General features: G+C 40.0%; 1 long non-coding RNA gene across 1 annotated transcript; it reads left to right on the forward strand.

Moving 5' to 3' along the window:
• The first annotated feature begins 20,278 nt into the window (after window positions 1-20,278).
• On the forward strand, window positions 20,279-21,041 carry LOC108955509. The gene is made up of 2 exons (XR_005546941.1): window positions 20,279-20,685; window positions 20,794-21,041. It is a non-coding gene; the product is annotated as an uncharacterized LOC108955509 (long non-coding RNA).
• The last annotated feature ends 2,272 nt before the right edge of the window (window positions 21,042-23,313 follow it).

Below are 23,313 nucleotides of genomic sequence, written 5' to 3' on the forward strand. Positions count from 1 at the left end.
CCTCGTGCGGCGTGATGTCGTAGCCCTCAGCCTTCTTCAACTTATATTCCTCTAGGATCTTCGAGTAATGGAGAGGAGGGTCAGGGATCGAGTCCCTGAACTGCTCGCTACTCGCGGCAAGGAGGACGAAAACCCTCTCGCCGTACTTTATGAGGCCAGAGACGATGGTGAGAAGCGAAAGCACTGAGAGATCATCAGAGCCTGTCAATGCCTGGAAGAAGATGAACAGCGTCCTGGCCGTTTGGACGACTAGTCCAACCAAATGCCTCATTTAGAGCTTGTGTCGGGACCGCCCAGGTGCAGCAGCGCGAACAGCGCCCAGACTTGTGCATTTGTTTTTTTCTTTTTTTTCTTCCAATCAAGTCCTTTATAACTTTTGATTTATCTAATCAAATCATCGAACTTGCATAGTTATTTTAATTAAGCACTCAGGCTCCAAATTCCATTAATTGGCACTCACTTGTCCATTTGAGTCGACAAAAGTTTTGACGGTGAAACTCAAGGGTAGTGTTTGTTTTGAAGAATTTATCGTTCTAGGTTCTTGGCGATCTTCATCTTCGGTGTTTTTAGCCCAGGAGCGGCAAAAAGTTTTTTCGTACTAGACTCTAGTGGGAGGAACTTGATTAGTAAAGTGATGCAAGTACAATGACTTGATTGGGTTAAAGGCCCAAAATTGAGGATGAGCAATGAGTTCTTTCCTTTTAGAATTCTACGAACGCTACAATGTACAGATTTGAATAGTAGTTTTGTGGAATTTAAAAACAAGTGAGTTCAATTAATTTAAGGCTATTTATTTCGTGAAAAATAAATAATTTAAAAAGTAATTAAAAAAAAATATTTCGTATAACTTATAAAAATGAATAAACGATAAATATTTTCATCGCTTCTAAAAAATTTAAACATAATTGCCGATAATGAAAACATTTTATATGTACTAATAAATTATAAGAAATAAAAGTTATTATTTTTATGAAAATATCTTCTAAATCATTCTTTTTTCACGAAATAAATAGAGCCTAAAAGATTAGATCATTTATCCACCTGTTAAGGTTTCTTCATTATGATTTGATCACATCGAGTTATAATATTTCATCATCATCTCGACCTTCTAATTTGTCCAAACACAGTGAGCTACAAATTTGCAATTTCCTTGATCAGCAAACCTTAAGAGCTCAGCATGATTCGAATCGGAAGTCCTACAATGAATTTGGATTGTTTGCCAACTGATACGAATTCAGAAAAATACCATGTTACAACGGTGCATTGCCAGACACAGAGAGGAGATCAATACAAACACCTGAGCCCCAATTCACGTATTATATCGGCTGATTATTCCCTGCTGGTTGGTGTTAGTTTGCAGAATCGATGTGCCCGTGGAACCCAGCAAAAAGAGCAGAGAATGGCAAGGGACAAGAAATGTACGAAATATAGAATTTTATTGAATAGTTGGGAGTTTACTAGGAAGGTTGGGGAGGCCACGGGAGCTTCATGAGATCTATTTATAGACTGCTCTGCCGACATCCAACACAAGATCAGCCATAATATTTTGATCATTTTTTGAAGATTTTGACTACAAAACTCCAACTTGCAAGCTGAAGGTTTGCTTGCAGCAGCTGGACATTTGGCTGCAACTAAACATTTTCCCTCATCGGCCGACCTCAATACAGAAAACTCTTCTGTTAAGAGCTCACTTTTCTTCCGCCTGCTGGCTCCCCATTGTTGACTTTGGCCTAAAAACAATGCCTTTGACGCGGGGGTCGGACTTGCAATGGATATCAGTTTGCGTGAGGGAAAAGCTTTTCTTGCCGACCGTTTTGGGTGTCGTACTGATTGCGGATGCTAATGGGAATCCACTCTTCCTTTGTCTGAATGTCCAACCTTTCCATATATCCCTGCTTGTTTCCATTTGGTAGAGCGAGACTGAGGTTCACCGGAACATGTCATCTGAAGCTTCGATGGCTCATCTTCACAATGATTGCGACTTCGTACGTGGTCATAGGAGAGAGCATGATCGTCTTGAATTGCCCTTCGATTTGTAGCCAGTCAACTCTTCTTAGCTTGGCAATGGGCAAACTTTTGTTGCCATCATAGCTGAAACTCAGAAATATTTAAGAAGCAAAGGGTTGGTTTACTAAAGAGGATGATGATTAGCAATGTACCTCATTTTCATGTAAGCAATCGAAAGCTTTTTCGGCAGCAAAAATTATTTGCTGCTAAATGGGCAACTTGCAGCTGGAAAAAGGTGCATATTCAGCGGCATCTTTTCAGCGGAATCAGGGAATAAGAAACGCCAAAATAACGCTAAAGGCATGCCAAGACAAAGGCGCTCATTTAGCGGCAACAGAACGTTTCTCATCGCTTGCGAGTCATATTTGTTGAAGCGAATTCATACGTTGTACCCGAGCCGACCTAGAGTCTTGATAAGGTTTGACTTAAAACGTAACTGTTTAGGATAGCAGCAGCAGCGGTACCACTCCTCTTCTGTCCATTTCCAGAATAAGGTGCTGGAACCTCTAGTGATCGATAAGCCCTTAACCAGAACCATCCTGCAGCTCTTGCTTAGTTGCTCGTCGACCCAATACTCATGTGTATATGGCAGATCTTGGAAGTGGTTTTAATTTATTGATCCACTTATCATCTGAAAGGGGTCTTCATTTTCTGATTTTTCTTGCATATCATGCAGTTCTAGTTTCATGGCGGGCGTTACAACATGAGCCAAATGTTTTCTCAAGATTATTATTGATCTGAGCAGAACATGTTATTTTTGTCCTTCAGAACTTGCCTGGGTTTCGTCATCTCTTGCCTCGCCTTGCTTCTTGTTGGGAATATCGGATTCCCAAAAACCGGATTCGACACTAAATCGAACCCCTAAAAGGAATGCGGAAGATAAGCCCGGGAAATACATGTATCACCGATCGTAAAGCATACCACGGAATCGAGCGTACCTTGTTAGCCACAGATTAAACACCAATGCTGAAGATTGAGGAAGAGAAACCGATCATGTTCGATCCGATGACGTCAATTGGCCTTGAAGGGAAGATCGCGTCGCCGTTTGCGCTCGTTTTTCTTTTGGAGGGAGAGAGGGAGAGGAACGTACGTTCGTTATACCAACGGGTGTGTTCCTCCCTCTCTCTTTCTCCTTTTATACGTCCCTCCAACAGAAAGGAACGTACCCCTTCATCCATGGGCCCTAATCTTGTGGGTCGGGCTTTTAGGCCCAACATGGGCGGACGGGCCTTAAGCCCATCACATAAAACCATCATCTCCCACTCGCACATGGTGGGCCGAATAGGATTCTCTTTACCTCTCTTCAACATTCATACCGGTGAATAATCCGTGCGACCAGCATACTTTGAGAGCTCGTTGCCATACATCTGTTAGGAATATATAGCAGCTCATAGTAGGCATCACATCATGAGTAGATTTAGTATGCAGTTCCCTAAATTGAACGATCACATTTATATCTCTCTTGATCTCTTTTAAACAATGATATATATATTGTATTCACAATTATGATTATTCCAAAGACAGTCATAATTGGTTAACCAGTGAATACAAAACTACAATGTGATTTTCCAAATTCGATCTTCCTCTTTTCTTCAAACTCTCAATTTCAGTTCAGCTTGCTTTTCTAGAAATGTCCCATTAGATCGAATCAAACTCGTGACCATTGGCAACATCATAAGATATCAAACACTAAATAGAAATCTTGAGAATAAGTAAGAGTCATGAGGGCACTAAAAATTAGGGAACTCTTTTCCTCAAGAGTCTCTCACGACATAAAAGTTGAGATCAAACTTTTGTCACTCTTATTGGTCGTCTCATGCATACGTAATATGAAATACGTATTACGGTATTAACTCATTTCCCATGGAGCGTATGTCTACACATTTCAATACCGTACAGATGATAGTTCGGACATACCCAATGTCTAACTTGAGTTCACGTATCTACTCATACACAAAATTCATCAGAACTCACATCTAGCATCATAGACAGATAAAGTAAAATATGTGGGGTATTTTACTTTCGAACATAGTAAGTATTATGTCCTCATCTTAACACCCAGTTACGGCGACATACATATTTTAAGCTTGAGCTCTCGATTATCACCTAGATAATAAGCTTAAAAACAGTCTCATCTCTATTTATCACACAGTAAATAGAGGCGATTACTCGTGTGAGTGGGCTAATCTTATATCTGTCCGACATACTTTCTCAACTTAAAATAATGCACTGAGCATTAAGATGCGTAAAGATCAAACAAAGATTCATAGGCATTAATGATGAAAACACAAATTCATCAAAAGTGAACACTTTAGGGAAATTACAATCCAGTACATCAGACTCTACGCAATCCTTGAGATTTCATATGGCCACAAAAAACATATCTAGGTATTGGTTTTGTCATAGGATCTGCTACCATTTTATGCGTAGTATGTACTCTAAGTTCACATCTTTTCGTGCAATCATATCATTGACAAAAGTTATACTTGGTATCTATAGGTTTGGTCTTGCCATGATATTTTGGATTTTTGGTGTACACTTTTGCTGCTTGGATATCACAGTTAACCAACAATGAGTCTGCAGCACTTCTAATAACACCTAAATGATCCAAAAAATCTTTTAAGCCAAACACCTTCTTATACTGCTGCTGATAATGCCACGAACTCAACTTCCATCGTGGACAAGGCTACACATGTTTGTTTCTTACTGCTCCAACATATGGCGTCATTATTTAGTAAGAAAACAAATCCAGAGATAGATTTCCTTTCATCTAAATCTCCTCTCCAATTAGCATCTGAATAGCCTTAGAGTTGCAGATCCTTTCCATAATAACTCAGCGTATAATCAGCAGTCCCCTTTAGATACCTTAGTATTCATTTAACGGTTTTCCAACGTGCTTGACCTGGATTGGATTGGTATCTGCTCACCATTCCAACTGCAAAACATATGTCAGGTCTTGTACACATCATAGCGTACATCAAGCTTTCAACAACACTAGCATAAGGAACATGTTTCATTTGTTCATTCTCTTGTGGATTCCTTGGACACAGTCTATGGCTCAATCCTTCACCTTTTGCAATAGGAATGTCTATGGGTTTACAATCCCATATCATTCATCTCAAAGTTGGAAGACAACCAACTTTTGATAGTATTGACAAGCTCCATATTGCTTCCGGCAATTAGTATATCATCAACATATAATGATATGATCACAAATTGATCCTTGGATCTTTTGATATATATACAATGATCCTCATTTATCATTGTAAAATCATATGCCATTATGGCATTATGAAATCGTATATACCATTGTCTTGACGACTGCTTAAGGCCATATATCGACCTCAAAAGTTGACATACCTTTTCTTCTTGGCCTTTCACTATGAAACCAGCATGTTGTTCCATATATGTTCCTTCCTCTAATTCTCCATTGAGGAAAGCAGTATTTACATCCATTTGATGTAACTCAAGATCCATACTAACCACTATTGCCAGAATTATGCGAATCAAGGTAAATCTCACTACAAGAGAAAATGTTTCTTCATAATCAATTCATTCATGTTGATTATACCCATTCGCCACAAGGCGAGCCTTATGCCTTTATATCGAGCCATCAGCTTTACGCTTTATTTTGAGAACCCACTTGTTCCCAATAGCTTTGCGTCCTATTGGAAGATCAACCAGTTCCAAACTTGGTTTGACTTCATTGACTCCATTTCCTCTTTCATTGCATAAATCCATTTTTCCTTACTAGGGCAATTCAGAGACTCATTAATATTTCTTAGCTCATCCTCATCTTGTGGAGCAATCATAAAAGTTTCCCCTTCAATGTCAAAACGTCGACGGGAATACTTTGGCGACTTGTTCGCCGTATGGGAGATTGTACGCTTAGCACATCATTCCCCATTATGCTCCCACTAGGATTAGATAATGATGATGTCTCATCATGTGGTTGTAATTGAGAATGAGTTGAATTCAATTCATCACTTCTCATATTACTCCCACTTGGACGAACTCCACTAATATCATTATCTTGATCCAAGATTACAAATAGGGAGTAATCTTCCCCTATTTCGCCCTTCTTAGGAAATTTATCCTCTAAAAATGTGACATCTCGTGATTCAAATTCAATTATACTCCCACTTTCCTGTTCACCTATGAACACATACTCTTTCGAGTGTTCAGAGTATCTCATTAAAATACTCTTATTTCCTTTGGGACCCAATTTCCCAAACTTGTGAGAGAACTCATGAGTATAGGCAGCACAAACCCATGGCTTAAGAAAACTTAAGTCCGGTTTTCTACCTGTCCATAACTCATATGGAGTGGAAGTAACTAATTTGGAAGGCACCCGGTTAAGTATATAAGCAGCAGTTAACAACGCATAACTCCAAAAAAAGTGATAGGTAAGTTAGCATGCGCCATCATGGACCTAACAATTTCCAGTAGGGTTCTGTTTCTTCTTTCCGCAACACCATTTTGTTGATAAGTATATAGAACAGACAACTGTCTTTCTATTCATTTTTCATCACATAATTTTCTGAACTCATCAGATAAATATTCTCGACCTCGATCGGATCTCAATGCTTTTATTTTCTTGTCTAATTGATTTTCTTTCAAGTTCATAAACCTTTTGAAACAACATAATGCTTCAGATTTATGATAAATCAAATAGACATATCCGAATCGAGTATAATCATCTATAAAAGTGATGAAATAAACAGTCTCATGCCTTCTTCTCACATTTATTGGACCACATACATCAGAATGGATTAAATGCAGAGAAAATTCAGCTCTTTTACCTTTTTCAAATGGTTTCCTTGTCGTTTTCCCTACTAGGCAATGCTCACATCTGGGCAAATCGACTTTTTCAATGTTGCCCAACAAGCCCTCTTTGGCTAGTCTATTCATTCGTTGCTGGCCAATATGACCAAGTCTAGCATGCCACATAATCACATCATTATTATATTAAGTAGAAGATGTGAAACAAGGGAATAACAAATATTGACATCACCACAGCCAACATCTAGTACAATAAAACCATCTAAAAAGTGACCACAACCATAGTAGTTTGTATTCAAATTCAAATCTACACCGCTATTACGGAAGTTCACACTAAAACCAAGCTTAACCAACACCAAGACAAACACTAAATTTCGACGAATTTCCGGAGCATATAGAATATCATGTAGGAACAGGGTGCGTCCACCACGCATGTTCAATTGGCAGGTGCCAATTCCTTTAACTCTCAGCTCTGGAGTTATTTCCTACATAGATCCACTTAGTTCCAGTTGGTATCGTCGGAATTCCACGAAGGATTCTCTATCCTTCCTTACATGGTCTGTCGCTCCTGAATCTATAATCCACAAAGGATTGGATTCAGCCAATAATGTAGAACTTGACACATAAGCAAAGTTCTCAAATGTACAAGAGGTGTTTACCTTTTTCGGCTCACAACAATTGCGAGCATAGTGACCCTTCTTGTCACAATTATAACACCTCACCCTTGAAATTTTCTTCACTTGAGGACGTTTTCCTCTCTTGTGTTGATTAACTCTTGATTTCTTGCAACAAGAACTTGATCCTTTGCAATCCCACATATTGAACGAATCAATACGCTTACGCTTAGAGCTCAAAGCCCTTTCTGAGCTAGAACCAGCATTGCAAATGTCTAATCTCGACTCAAATGCCGTTAGGCGGTCCTCTACTAGCTCAAGGTGGCACATGGCATCCTCAAGATCTTCCATAATATGGTCAAGAGCTTCTAGTGCTTCTTTCTTTTCCAGCACATGTTGAATCTTCATATTCAATATTTCACAATTGTTGCTGTTCATATCAGCAATTACGTTCTTAGTTGCTGAAACCATCGATCTGAACACATCAGACATATATGCACGAATAATTAATGCCTATCATTTATGCATCCACTTTGCACAGACCCATCATATCAATGAATAATTTCAAGTAAGGTTTCAGAATCAAAAGGTCACTACGTTTCCAATCATCCTCCAAAAATCCTAACTCAAAATTATTATTAATATGATTGTCTTATGCAAAATAAATTCTATGAAGTTACAAAAACTTCTATGAACTACCCACAGCAGTCAACAATAACAGAAAACAAATAATATCTAACATCCAATAGAATAACAATGCTTTCACATAATACAACTATCCATTACACTAAGTAATATATACAAAGAAGAAATATCAACATAGAAAGAGATATTTACACCCAAAAACATCTCAAATTAATCTAAGAAATAAATAGGGAATATCCTTTCTAATCTATCAGTCAAAATATCTAAGAAATTTGAAGGCACATTTGCCAACCATGGAAAAACTTTTGGAGAGCTTTCATGTCGCCTCTAAGGCGCATTCACTCTGCGTCATGTGGCGCTCAATCTAAGGGTTGAAGTTTTGGTTAACTCAATCCTATAGTACTCTCTAACAAAAGCTACCACTAGCCTCCTATAACCCGAGACCACGTTGACCTCCCATAGCCGATCTAACGCTGCTTGCCATTTAGGTGGAAGAGTGTTCATCAAAGCCGGTACCTTCTCAAAATCTGGCATAAGATAACCATTCCAGATGATTTTCTATATCATCTGATTGACCCTGACCACATGTGATACTAAATCACCGTCATGCCACCGATAATCAGCTAATTCTATCATCAGCCTTTTAAGTCTTGCACTTCCCTCGTCCGTTCTCGGGATTGCAGGTATCTGTGCATAACACATCATAGTTCCTGCAACAAATGCATAACTAAAAATGGATTACTTATAATCCATAATGTACATAAGGGAAAATAATAATTTTTCATGATTCATGCAACTAATGCAGAATAAACAATGGATTACATATAACCCACATAGGCATAATTGAAAAAGAAACAAATTCCTTTTTCTTTTCTTTTTTCGGCTCAACGGTCAAAGTCAACGGTCAACGGTCGTCAGTCACCGGTCGGTCAACGGTCAACGGGCGGCGGGTCGTCGGACCGGTTGGACCGGTCGGGCCGGTCGGGCCGGGTCGGATGGACCGACCGGCACGTGCTCGCGCCTGCGTAGCACGCGCCCGGAGCTTCCGCGGGTCGGGTGGGGTCTTCGTCGGGTTGGGTCGCCGGCCGGTGATCGCCGTCCAATGGTCGTCGGCGATGACATCAACCCGGCGGTTACCGTGACGTCACGGTGACGTCAGCACGCGTCGGTTCGCCGACCGACGCGTGCCGGTTCGCCGGCCGGCGGCGCGCACGTGCCGGTTCGCCGACTGGCGCATGTGGCGCACGCGCTAGCCAAGCCAGCGCTTCCGGCGTGTGGCGCCCATGTGCAGCGGCTTCTGGCCGCGCGTGTGGGCGCGTGCGGCGTCTCCCGGCGGCTCACGACATGTCAACGGACTCGTCTCAACGAGCTCTTTCACCCTATGCCTTCATAAATTGATTTCGACTTACGGAAACTCGAAAAAATGGATGAACAGTGCTCGGGTGTCGGGATTTCTCGCCCCGATCCGTGTCGGCCGATTATTTTCGCGAAAAATCAATCAAAAAACATGAAATGAGTCGGGAAAACATGAACTCGGGCTCTGATACCAATGTTGGGAATATCATATTCCCAAAAACCGGATTCGACACTAAATCGAACCCCTAAAAGGAATGCGGAAGATAAGCCCGGGAAATACATGTATCACCGATCGTAAAGCACACCACGGAATCGAGCGTACCTTGTTAGCCACAAATTAAACACCAATGCTGAAGATTGAGGAAGAGAAACCGATCCTGTTTGATCCGATGACGTCAATTGGCCTTGAAGGGAAGATCGCATCGCCGTTTGCGCTCGTTTTTCTTTTGGAGGGAGAGAGGGAGAGAGAGAGAGGAACATACGTTCGTTATACCAACGGGTGTGTTCCTCCCTCTCTCTTTCTCCTTTTATACGTCCCTCCAACAGAAAGGAACGTACCCCTTCATCCATGGGCCCTAATCTTGTGGGCCGGGCTTTTAGGCCCAACATGGGCGGACGGGCCTTAAGCCCATCACATAAAACCATCACTTCTTGTTGTTCTCCAAATGTAGTCGGTCATGTTTCGCCTCGCGCTGCTTCTTGTTGTCCTTCAAAAGCACTCCTGCATAGACTCGGCGGCTCAGCTCTTTTGGATTGAGGGAGGCAATCTCATCATCAATCACTCTTCTCAAGATCGCAAGGGAAATGAGAGGAGGCTTTCCCGTTTCACTTATGCCGTTTCAGGCGTTTGCTGACGGTGATGAGTCTGGCGCATCGCCTGCTGCAGAAGCTCCTTCCATCTTCTTCCAGGTATACTTGTACCTAACATGCAGGTACACTGAGGAAAAAAAAAAAAAAGGGCGCAGGTTTGAGTTGGTCTAGCCTTAGACTAAAGGAAAGGTTGATTTATTGGTCCAGACGTTCGGATTCTACCCAAAACGTCTTGCTGCTTACAGCTCCTGCTATGGCGGAAGAAACAGAGATGAAACAATGATGACGAATTCTGATTTTTCAGATTTTCACAGTCAAGTAGAGACAAAGGGACCCAAATAATATTATCAAAACAAAGGAAGTAATGATGATAATGATGTCACGCTAAAGATGCGGCCCTTCATTGTTGTGATATCACCCCTATTATGAATGAAAATGAATAGTGAGGTTTGAGCTAAATGGGTTTGAGCCCTAATTGGTCTTGCCAGCTCGCTTATCAAATACTTTCATACTTGAACTTTCTCCATACACATGTAAAAAGCTATCCTCAATAGGTAAAGGTAGCAATTCAACTATGACGGATGGTCACGTCCTTATTGGTTGTTCTTGTTATGTCGTTTCATTATCAAAATGTTTTAGTGTGATTGCGCATTGTATTTTTCTTTTTTTCTTTTTTTTTTTTTTGAAATCAAGTGCATGAAAAAGTGTCAATTCATGCCAATTTTGAATTAATCATAATGTATTTTGTAAAATTTGAGTCTCTCATTGTACTTGTATCGTGTCATAGATAAAGAATTGTCATCTTAATTAATAGGTCTTCCCTTGCCCTGAATAAGTCCCATCTGAAAGGGTTCATCAAAGTTCTCATACATGATCTAGCCATTCTTGCCTAAACTGTTTGTTATCGAAGTCCGGGTATGGTTGTGGCTTCCCAATAGCAATGTACCCCTCCAAAGTTATCCAAGAGCCCTCGTGTAATATAAAGTCACGGTCGTCAATGCTTGGGAAATTTGACAATGATAAAAGTCATTTTCTAGCTCAATAATTGTGGAATTTTGAGCTTAGCACATTAAGATAATAAAACACACACTTATTTTGACTAAATGCTCCAAGAACGCTCTGAAACGGATCAATAGTTTTCCACTTATTGGGGCATTTTTTATGCTCGTCGACACATTTTGATACACGACACATGTTAGAACAAACATGTGTTTCACTATGTTGGCTAATGGCGACAAGCCAAGCATGCATTTTTGTAAAAATAAAAATAAATAACAGTAAAAGAAAAATAAAATAAAAGATAGAAGAGAGAGTCCATTTATGCGATGACCCGGACCGGTCCATCTAGCCCCAGCCCAGCTTGTCACCATCAAGTCCAATTTTGGTTCAGCCCGGCTCAACCATGAACACGAGCACAAGCTGAACCCATCAAACCGAGCACCCCCCTCCTCTTCTCTCGAACAGTCGGAAATGAACTCGCGCGCGTAGGGAAGCGGTTGCGCAAAAATCGACTACGATTGAATCTGTTTTTGGTTGTTTGAACTCGTATCATTGCTGATGTGATGATCTAAGATGAATCACTGCTTTGATTCTGCATCCAAGCTACTTGGCCGAGGTGTTCTTTACCTGGTCAATGAAATGCCTGAATAACATCAAAATGCACGGTTCCTAGAAGTATGAGTTCTATAGTCATTTGGTTTAATCCTTCACCTCGCACAATTGGACTATTGTAGATTTAGGCATTCATGTTTCCTTTTCATGCTTGATCTGAGAGTCATATTAATTCCAATTAGAACTTGAATTTCGTGAAGTCTTACTGTGGTCGGCCACGCTTGAATCAATTCAATGATTCATGCGGTTTGTCGACTTAATGTTCAATATAAAAACCGTGTATCATAGCTTGCGGATCTCCCTGAACAGAATCAAGGGTTCGAATTGTTGTTTGGACATTCCGTTCTGCGATCGATCAATCTTTCTCTGTTTCGCTTCCCTTTCCATCTTTGTATTCTACATACCTAAAATGTGCTTTGGTGGTGTATGTGCAACGGCGGGCGAGTATTGGTGAGAATGCCGCGGTGGTTGGAGACGATCGGTGGTGGGGTAAAGCATGTGTGTGCTGTTCTCGGTATAAAGTGTGCGTGTATTTTTCTCTGGTGAGTGTCTGGATGTGAATAAAAAAAACAATGGAACGAAACGGGTGTGGAACGAAGAATAGGAAAGAAAGAAACAAAACAATAATAACAAAAATATAAAAAAAAAATGGAAAACGAAAATAAATTGGTAGGAACATGCAAGTCTCGAGTTGTTAGTTACATTTTAAAAATAGTTTTAATTGGATTTCATTTGATTCATAATCATCTTGTTTAGGCAGTTACATTACTTGATTTTTGGAATAAACCGACTCTTAGGTCATGCTTGTCTTAAATGAGAAGGATGAAAAGATAGGATGATGATAATAATAATAATAATAGTAAAAGAAAATTGACAAAAAAAAAAAAATCTCGCTTTGGATTGCATTTAGGGATTACTTTGATGAATTTTTTGTTTAAAATATCCCTTGGTAAATTTTGTTTAGTAGAGAATTTGCTTTGGTTGAAATTAGATTTTGACTTTGATTTAGAAGTTAGCTTCGCAGAATTTAGGGATAAGTACACTAATGGTGCCATAAGTTGTGTACGGCGCTCACTTTGGTGCCAAAAGTTTCTATTGGATCACTTAAGTGCCAAAAAAATTAAAAAAAATGCTCACTTTGGTGCCAACGCCGATCTGAACTGCCGGAAATCTGACGTGGCGTTTTTTTTAATTTTTTAGGCCGACGTGGCTTGCCGGAGAGCACAATCAGCATCTAAACCACAAAAACGACGTCGTTTGGCTTTTTTCCCCCAAATCGAAACCCTAAATCCCCAAATTGAAGAGAGAGAGAGAGAGAGGAGGCACGCCGTCTTCTTCCTTGAAGAGCGACACCAGCAGCAAACGGCACCAGCAGTAACACCATCAGCGCACCAGTAGCAGCACCAACAACGGCACTAGCGACGGCGGCGACGGCGCACCGTTGCGGCACCTTCAACCCCTCTTCTTCCTCCTCCTCCTCCGCCTCGCCTCCTATTCTTTCTGCCACTTTTTGTTTCAGCAACGATCTGGTTCCCTCCTCGCTCACCTAGTCGAGCATCTACAATGGTGGCCGAGCGACGGTGGCCGAGCGTTGGCGGCGAACAATGGTGGCCGAGCGGCGAGGAAGAAACCCTAACCCTAATTCCAACCCATATACGAGCTAAACGGCGTCATTTTTGCGAGGGTGTCCACGTAGAAGAGCAAAACGACGTCGTTTCTTGAAGAGGATGGAAAACGACGTCGTTTAAAAGCTGAGCAACTTTTTTTTTTTAAATAAAAATGCCACGTAATCATTTTGGCCGGAATTTCTCGCCGGTGGCACCAAAGTGATCGTTTTTCTCCGATTTGGCACTTAAGTGATCCGGCGGAAACTTTTGGCACCAAAGTGAGCGCCGTACACAACTTATGGCACCATTAGTGTACTTATCCCCAGAATTTATGTCCCGGTGCTCAAATAACGAAACCTTGCATATTTTTTTCTCACTCGTGTTGAGTTTTATGTTTTGCATTTTATTTTCGATGTCTTTATTTTTGTGCTTTACATGGTTGAACATGTGACTTTTCTTATTTTTGACTTGACATTATCTTTGTCTCATATGATTAAGTGAAAAACATTTTTAAAAATAACCATACATGAACATTTATGAGGGTGTACTTGGAGATTTAAAATGAAAAAGACTGCATGACTCATTTTTTTCTATGAAAAGCCAAGTTTAGGTATTGATAGGATACTAATTAGATTATTAGTGTAACTAAGTCTCCAATCCTAACTCTCATTTATATAGGAAGTAGCCTATCAATATTCCACTTGCCTCCAAGTCATTTATGGTGACTCCTACTAAATCGAATCTTTTCATTAGTCAAATTAAATCAATTAATGTCATGTGCAGTAAGGGTTTGCGAGATCATGCATGAACAAGAGCAAGCACCTTGAGCAGGGGACTGCCCATTCCCATTCAACATGCCGCTAAACCTGCTCTCCCTAAATCCCTTAGGGAGGGTCGCGACAAACTATTTGATGAGAAGGGACTAAAGCAGGTAGCAAAAACAGGGTGAACTAGTATGCTATTTCGCAATTGGCTCCATTATTTCCAGAGCATTCGGTATTTGGAAGTGATCAGTTGAGCTGAAATGAGCCTTCAGGAGGTAGACGAGAGTTGGGGGAGCTTGCCTCCTCATCTTTAGTTGCTAAGCATGATAACTTCCTTGACATCGGATGGCAGTATAAACCAACATTTCCGCCCAAACCTTGTTGATGATCGACCATTTTTGCTCTTGATTGACGATGATAGTATCTTGATGCGATGCTAGTTGTCATCAGTGAAATAGCACTTGTTTGCTAACATTGCCTTTCGGTATGTTCAGGCTTAGCTTGGTGGTGACCTGCGCCCTTCCTTGATTGCAAGCATCCTTATGTCCAACTTTTGCTCTCGCTTCCACAGATGGTCTGTAGTCCGAGTAAAACAATCCGTAAAATTAGCAATGAAGTTTCTCCATCCTCAAGTTGCGTCGGCTGGATTAGTCGGCTTCTGCTCCATGTATTGGAGTTCTCTGATGGAAGCTCATTGAAGAAGTCGATTGCCTTGGCATTGGTGTATTGGTCTTGGAACTGTATGCGTGCGATTCCGCTAGCCATAGCAGGATATCTGACAAGTAGATATAGCACACATCAAGACAAACGGCTAGCAATTCTAGATCTAAACCTGCAGTTGTTCTTTACGTGGGCATCTTCCAGATTCGTACGTTCTTTGGGGTGGCAGCAGGGTTCCGTAGCAATGTGCCAAATCGCAAAACTCCAGTCAAAATCCAAATCGAGAATCCATTCGGAAGTACCCAACGTTTTAGCCCAATGGAGTATGTGACCGCCTCTAAAGGTGCGTATATCTTGGAGACATGATCGGTTGTTTCGTATCATCTGTCATTACCCCGTGGCTCCCATATAGATGTTTCTCCGCCTCGTCTTTGATGTGTAGGATCTCCCGTGGTCGGACCATTTCTGCCTTTTTAGAAGCGGTTGTGTCCAATTGATGAAATTCAAGGCGCAAGACGTTTTGGTCTTCATCAGCCAACAAGGCAGTCCTATTGGAGAAAAAGAGAACCAGCAATGCGTATAATTATAAAAAGTTGGCTGCGCCCAACAATTATGAAGTTATGCAGAGTTAGGTAAAGGCTACTTGTGAAACAATGCTCTCCAGAATTCACAAGGTCGAACGAAAGTGGGACGGAAATGTGAGAAGACGTCCCCTGCCAAGTCTATTGTATGATTTCTAGTCTCGAATAGCTGCAGACATGGGGTATTTTTGCAACATATGATGGCTCTGCCTCTGTCCACAAAATACTAGATGATTGAATTGAAGTTCATCGCCCCACGGACTACGCCATACAGGGACTAAGAGGTGTGGGGGAGAACCTGGGGACAACAATTCACCACAAACTAAATCCAATTCCAGATCAATTTCTTTACCAAAACTAAACCAATCAAAATCAACTTAGCCCCACCAACAACCAGTCATATGTATCCCACAATATACAAATATAATGCCAAAATTATAAGTAGACAAAGCCAATACTACCACCAAGATTTTAACGAGGAAACCCAATGCGAAAAAAAATCATAAACCGCCCAAAAACTTTCAGCAATCCCTAAGAATAGTATGATACACCTAGATACTAGAGGCTTCACATAAGTATGACAAGCTCATTTTCTCACCACAAATATAGATAAGTAAAAATTGGACTAGAAAGTCCTAACAGCAATTGGAGAATTCGGAGGCGGTTTTCAACAAATGAAATCATCAACCCGTAACCCTTGATCTCTCATGAATAACATATTCAAATTCGAGCCAATTCCATTAACATTTAGCCTTCGAATAGGGATCACAAAGTTGCAGCCCACTCTTCCTCTTCTTTCTCGCCCGTTTCTTTGGTGTGCTCCGGTGAGACGATTCTCTCTCCCTCTCTCTCAACCTTTTCTTTTTCTCCCTCCTTGGGCTCTCTTTTGGCACGGACGAAGCAGCCCCTTCTTTTGTTCATTTTACTTTTTGACTTTCACTTCTTATCGCTTTCTTTTGTTTTATGTGTTAGCTGGCCCCCGCATGAAGGTGGACCCAGCCCAAGAGGAACGTATCTGCAAGGCCTCATCAAATTCAGTATGGTGTCACCGATCACCGTTGTTGTATATAATTTGACACTCGGAAGCTGGAGAAAAGTTCAAGAAAGATGGAAGTGTTGCTTAATTTCACTACGGCTTAAGAGCGACTCTGGTTTTTGCCGAGGCCACTAGATCTCGAGGCGTCTATCGACCGATGCTTCCTGAAAGTCTGGCAATGTGCAGAAGTCATCATCCTCACGGACCTCACCCATAAAATGCCCAGGTTAATGTAATAAGCCAATGGACTTCCAATAATGTACTCTCTTTTTTTACATAGCTCAAAGAAATAGATGAAATGAAGTTAATTAGGATAATAACGCATGATTAACCTTGGACTTTTGTTCTTAGACCTATTAATTCTTTACCACGCGCATTAAACGGCAAAATTAACAAATAAGAGCGCAATTAAGTATTCACAGCTTAGCAACTTTCATTAATAATGAATCTAGAAAGCAGACATGTGATATGTGAATCTAATTGATCAAAACGGTCATTATAGAAATACCCTGAAATAATTTGACCACCCACTTCAAAAAGGCCTTTACAACTCTCTAGTGCAGCTAAATATGGTACATAGTATCAAGCTTTTCCGAAATATAAGGGTATTAAAATGGATCACGAGCCAATTTTTTGCCTCGCAATTTCTAGATCAGGTTATATAGGGTTATATAGGGGTTATTGAATATTTAAGGACCAGGTGTAAGTGGGTCAAAAATATTACAGCTTAATGAGATTGGGTCTTTAATCGATTCCCACAAGACCCATTTTGATCCAACATAGGCATCAGCTGGCAGTCACTGAGTGGCCTAGAGTGTTCGTGGGCGAGTGACTGAGCGACGCGCTTGTTTCGTAATCCTCTCTCTGCATAGCATTCGTGAGCTTGGGCAACTTTGTGTATGTGACGTCATCTTTGCAAAATATTGGCAGCTTATTTTTCTTATTTTGCAGAGAGAATTTTGATAACTAATTTTTGCACCCCTCTTTTTTTTTTTTCTTTCGCTAAAACAGTTTTTTTGGCAAAAATTGAATAATATTAAAATTGAAAATTTTATGCAATGTTGAAAGCCAAATCTTTACCATATTATAGTATGGTATGGTATAGTTTTTATCAAGTGAATACAATTTTAAATGTTGATATGAATTATAGGCAAAAAGTCATGGTTGTACTGATGGGAGTAAATATTGTGCTGATTATGGCGAAGGTTGATAGGATTATCTGTAGGCATTTTTTAAAAAGTATTTCAATCTATAGATTTTTTTATTTTATTTTATGTTTTCTACTTAATTTGCTAACATTTTTAATTGCACTAATTTACTTTTTAAATTTGGTGTGAAATATTTATCCAAGTAACATATACACTTGAAGAACTTAAAGTGAGATAAATAGGTAGGTACGTGTTTTCATAGGCTAGATTATAAATGGATATATTTTAGAAATATGGCTTGAGTCAATAATGGATAAGGTCTAGTATGGATAATTAGATTTGTATTGTCTATAAATGAGTCATATTGGATTAAATGTCAATTTAGGTAGGACATTTTTTACCTGACCTACCCATCTAACAGCCTCACCAAAACCTAGGATTATTCTGGCCATTTATATGAATATCATATGATAGCCAGATCAGAGCTCATTATCGTCATCAAAACGCCCAAAGAACCAAAACTAAAGAAAGGGAGAGAGCGGGTTTACCTTCTTTGGGGCCATCCCGATGGAGCTCCTTTTCCTAAAGGTGGCAAACCTTGCGCTAGGACAGGAAATCGTCCTTGTTAATAAAATTCAGAATTCCAAAAGCAATTGCAGTCTCTGCGTCTCAATGGATGGTGGCTCGGTTGAGTAAGCTGCGCATTCTTAGCCTGAGGGCTCTATATATAGCTAAACACTTTGTCGATTGCATTGGGGGATAACTATATTTATGACTAGAAATTTGATATATAAATCTTTTACTCAAAAGATTCTCTGCAACTCCTGCATTAGTCCATGATCTTCGGATCCATTGGAAACAAATTGATTGTGCATATTGGCTGATTCAGATGTCAACTAAGACCAAGGACCTTTCCGGAAATGTAGACAGGATGATCTCAATGAAGCTGAATTAGACCAATTTCCCAAATCACACCCAACCAACGAAAGGAATTACAGATCAGTGCAGCCTCAGAAATCGTACTCAGACAACGAAAAGCATATTTTGTAGATTCGTACAAAATGCAGCCTCAACAAACTTTACATATCAAGCATGAAAAAACATCTAATTTGGAGTAACCAAATTATAATTTGACCCAATATTTATGTATATAAATACACTCAATCTAACATTAGCATCACCACTACCTTTATCAAAATTATATGCATCTATTAAGGACCATGGTCTAGTGAAAATCCCCGCCTATATTCAAATAATATGCGACGCATTTGGAAACCACATTTTTAGATTTGTTATGCTGCAATCAAGGGTGGTCTCCCCAAGGAAAAGCAATGCATAGTCTTCATCGCCCAAGCTTAACAAACTTACTCATCGTGTGCTCTAATGTACCCTTGAATGGTTAGTACTGTTGTCTTTAGATTAGTGGGGGAAATTGAAAGAAGGGTGGGGATATTAACGTGGGACTCGATTCCAAGTTGATATTTGTGAAAAAACTAATTGACTGTCATAATTAGGTGCGAACCCTCTTGAATAAGGGATTAACTCGATTAAACCTACAACAATCGTTATAGGGAGGAGAAGTGGCTATGATGGGGCAAAGTACCATCCACAGCCCAACCACTACACACTGTTCATCACGGGCTCCGATCAGTTTAGTTGTAGGACTTTGGCACAATTTCAAGCCCTAGAAGATAAATTCATACTAATAGATTTGTTGAAACCTATGTGAAACCCGAATGAGCTCTATCATTTTAAAGGTCTATATTCGATTTATACTACTCAATACTCATGTGAAATTTCTCTCTCCTCAAGGTATAATCAATGTTAAATCTAAATCTCTCTTGTTGAGACTAAACATTGCAAAATGACCATAAAACTTCATGAAAGACGAGATTCGTGTGTGTAAGCGTGGCGCATTTCGTGGGCATCACGGTATATGGGTCTTCTTGTCGTATTTGTGTTCCCTAGGCTCATTAGTTGTGGAGGGAATTGAAGTAAACTCCTGAGAGAACGTTAAAAAAATTGAAGAGCTTCAATGTCAAGAGATTGAGAGAAATAGAGGGAGGCAAAAAAAAATATAAGTGCTGGTGTTTGTAAGAATGACTTGTTTTTCAGTTGTTCATCCATGACAAGTATTCTCGACCTTTGCAGGAAGAAAGATGGAAATGACTAGTATGGAATCCGAGGAAGGTGTAGAGAGGAGAACACAGCCTCTCAACTCTCTAGCTATTTTGACAATAGAAACTTGGGGATTGCTTGATTGATGTCAAGATGTGCGATCTTGTCTATGCGTGATTTACACCCAATTTTTGAACCTTGCTTTCCATCCAGTTTTCTGCTATTAAGTTACCAAGTAGTTTTGTGATACTAAACTTTTTCAAGTTAATTTTCAATGTTAATTTGTTTTTTTAATAATAACTTCTCAATTAAAAAAATAAATTCTCTTATCTATTATCAAATTTGGTTTAGTTTTCTTACCATCACATTAAATTTATCAATTATTATATGAAATTACTAATTACCTTTATTTGGTGACTTATTACTTTTATTTCTGATCAAAAAATATATGTTGACACGTGAATTTTTGCTAACATATCGGACAAGAATAATAATGATGATGATGACTAGCGAACAAAAATAACAACCGTGGAAAAAGTTCCAATCCCATTCACGGGAGATGTCTCTCTCGGCAGAGCTATTGCCTCTTCCTTTTCAGCTCCATCACCATCAATTCTCCCTCCCTGGCCACCACGGCCTCCGCCGCAACGGAGCGGCGCATCAACGCTCATCACCGCCAATCGGACTTCTCTCCTGCTCTTTCACTCTCGTCTAACGCATTTGGAGATTCTTGTTAAGCTCACGATTTCACGATCCGCAGGAGACAAGAATGACAACGCACTCTTTGAAGCTTGGTGCGCGCGTGAGAGCCCGAGGAATCGAGCGAAGCAACAACACACGCACAGACCGAGAAATTCATCGCCTAGCTTCGTCTTCGTGAGATAGATTCTCCAAGCCTTTCAGTGTCTTTCATTTATTAGCGGGTAGCAATTCGGATCTCCCCAAGGTAGGATCCGGCCGATTCATTGAGGCTCAATCACTCGATTGTTCTGTATTGCCTTTTGCCGAAAGCTTCAGATTGTTTTTTCAACTTTTGCCTATTATTTGGTCTCAGATTCCTCTCTAGCAACTTTTAGCTGGGTTTGTCATGTTATATTCCTCGCCAATTGATGGGAATTCCCGTTTGTCTAACACCTCGCCTTCATGCTCACCACCTGCTCGACGTTTTGCCTCGGAGACGACAATGATGAATTCATTGATCAATTTGAGATTGCGTGGGAGTGATTTGTATGTCATTGTTCAGTGTACTGATCATATATTGCGAATCGATGCTTCATCCTTTGACGGCCTAGAGTTCTCCTTCCCTTGGTGTTTGCGTTTTTACTTTGTTCTCAGTGACTTAAATATTTGCATTGGGAGCGAGGAAGAATTGTTCTCCAAACTGAGAGCATTTGGATTTATTTCGAGCTTGAGGTGTTCAAAGTGCGCATGTATCATAATCGTCAAGGTGTTAATGCATAGAAATCCTCTATCACTATAAATTGTTCATACGTTGGAGCTGTAGTTTTTGTTTCACATACTAACTGCTGCTCTGTTTTGGGCTCGGTTGACACTTCACTTCACATGTGATGGACATGTTGGAGTATTGTTTGTCATGTTTGCAATGTACATGCAAGTACATGGTGGTTTATCATTAGCTGAATTTGTACACCCACCGCATTGTAGGCTCGCTGAAGATGTCTATTCTTACTATACATGGCTCAAATTTACTCCATTTATTGTTGGGCTCAAATTTACAGGATTCATTGTTGTTCTTGCTGTACGTGTACAAAAATATGTTGATTTCTTGGCTATGAATGCTTTGTATGTTCATAAAGCTGTAGTCATGGTTACAAGTGCTGTTTGTGACTTAAATGTGCTGGATCATGTTCATGCCTGCTGTCCATATCCATTCATTGTTCAAACAACAATCATCAAAACTTGTCTATGTGTTATCTTGGTCATATGAATTGAGATGAGGCATGCTTGAATTTGCTGAAATTAATCATGTGCCCGCTGTAAAAGCATTGATGATCTTCATTTGACTTTAATTTGTTCTCACCTTGAGCATGTGAGCCCATATGCACCTACAGGAAAATATGCTTCAAGTACTTAATATATAATGATGAATTTTGGCCTTTAATGTTTTGATTTTATTCTAGATTTTGTTGAATTTGCTTTTTTAATCATGAGGTGGGCTAGTTTAATTCTCATTTGAGTGTGGTTTTGATTACCCATGATAAGGTGACAATGTATGTTTGATTTGCTAGTTATAGGGACATATTTGGGCATTATTGTAGTGGATAATTTGTAAATCTTCCAAGCTTGATGAGCTGGACGCTGCAGTGAATCTCTTAGGCATGAACTTGAATGATTTTATTGCTATTGGTTTAATGCTTCTTCAGTGCATGTTAAGTGTGCAGTTCATCTCTAGTCACCTTGACGATTTTGATGAGCAGGTTACAAATTGGATGTCATTTATGTGTGTAATGACTATACTTACTAGGTGTTATTTTGGGCCGTGGACTGAGCGTGATTTTGAGAGGATTTTGATGATATTTCTAGCTCAATTTAGTGGTATGTTAGTTTTCCTTCATGCCATTTTGATATAATAAAATATAGTTTTCCTTCAATAAATGGGCAAGCTCACATGTTTAGTATAGATTCAAATGGTACCTCGAAACGTCAATTAACTCTACCATGGAGAACATGGATAGCTATGTACTTCCACATGAGTCGGCATTTAGACATATTAGACGATGGGTCCAGTCGGGTTTGGTGGGTCGAAAATGATTCCAATCTAAATAGACCAAGTTAATCAAATTGACCTACTTTTATGTAATATAATTTAACAATCCATACTTAACCCAATCCGAATTCAATCCATACCCAAATTGATAGATGTTCTTCTTCTACTTATTCATCCTCTTGCATCTTTCTTTATCTTTGTCTCTTCTTCACCACCAAAGTCCCCTGCAAAACTCTCTCCTCCTCAACACCAATGTCAACACTTAGCAAATGGTTAGGTCAAATGGAGTTTGAGTGGTTGAATCTGGATTGGATGGGTCAAGAAAAGGGTCCAACCAAAATTAACCCATACTGCCTCATTCTATGTGATACAACTTTAGCAACAAATACCTATTTCAACTCGGACTCAATCCACACCTGACCCATCTCGACCCAACCCATGTTCTTCTTCTATTTCTTCATCATCATCCTGCATAGCTCTTCATCTTTCTCTCTTCATTACCACCAAAGCCCCCAACAAAACTCTTTCCTCCCAACCACTTATGTCAACCATTTTTATTACTCATATTAAAATTAGCCCATTTTTATGTCAAATAATTTTGATAACTCATATTTGACTAGATCGGATTCATACCATTCACATCCCAACCCATGTTCTTCTTCTACTTCATCATCTCACGTTGCTCTTCATCTTCGTCTTTTCTTCACCACCAAAGTGCACGCAAAATTCTTTCCTCCCCATCACCAGCGTCCACTATCATCGCCCTCCTCCTCTCACTCTCCACCTCCTTCTTGAACCTCTCCTGGCCCATACTCACTTTTGACTAAGCCACAATCCTCTATCTTC

The sequence above is a fragment of the Eucalyptus grandis genome, chromosome 10 (genome assembly GCF_016545825.1).
Source record: "Eucalyptus grandis isolate ANBG69807.140 chromosome 10, ASM1654582v1, whole genome shotgun sequence".
Taxonomy (NCBI): Eukaryota; Viridiplantae; Streptophyta; class Magnoliopsida; order Myrtales; family Myrtaceae; genus Eucalyptus; species Eucalyptus grandis.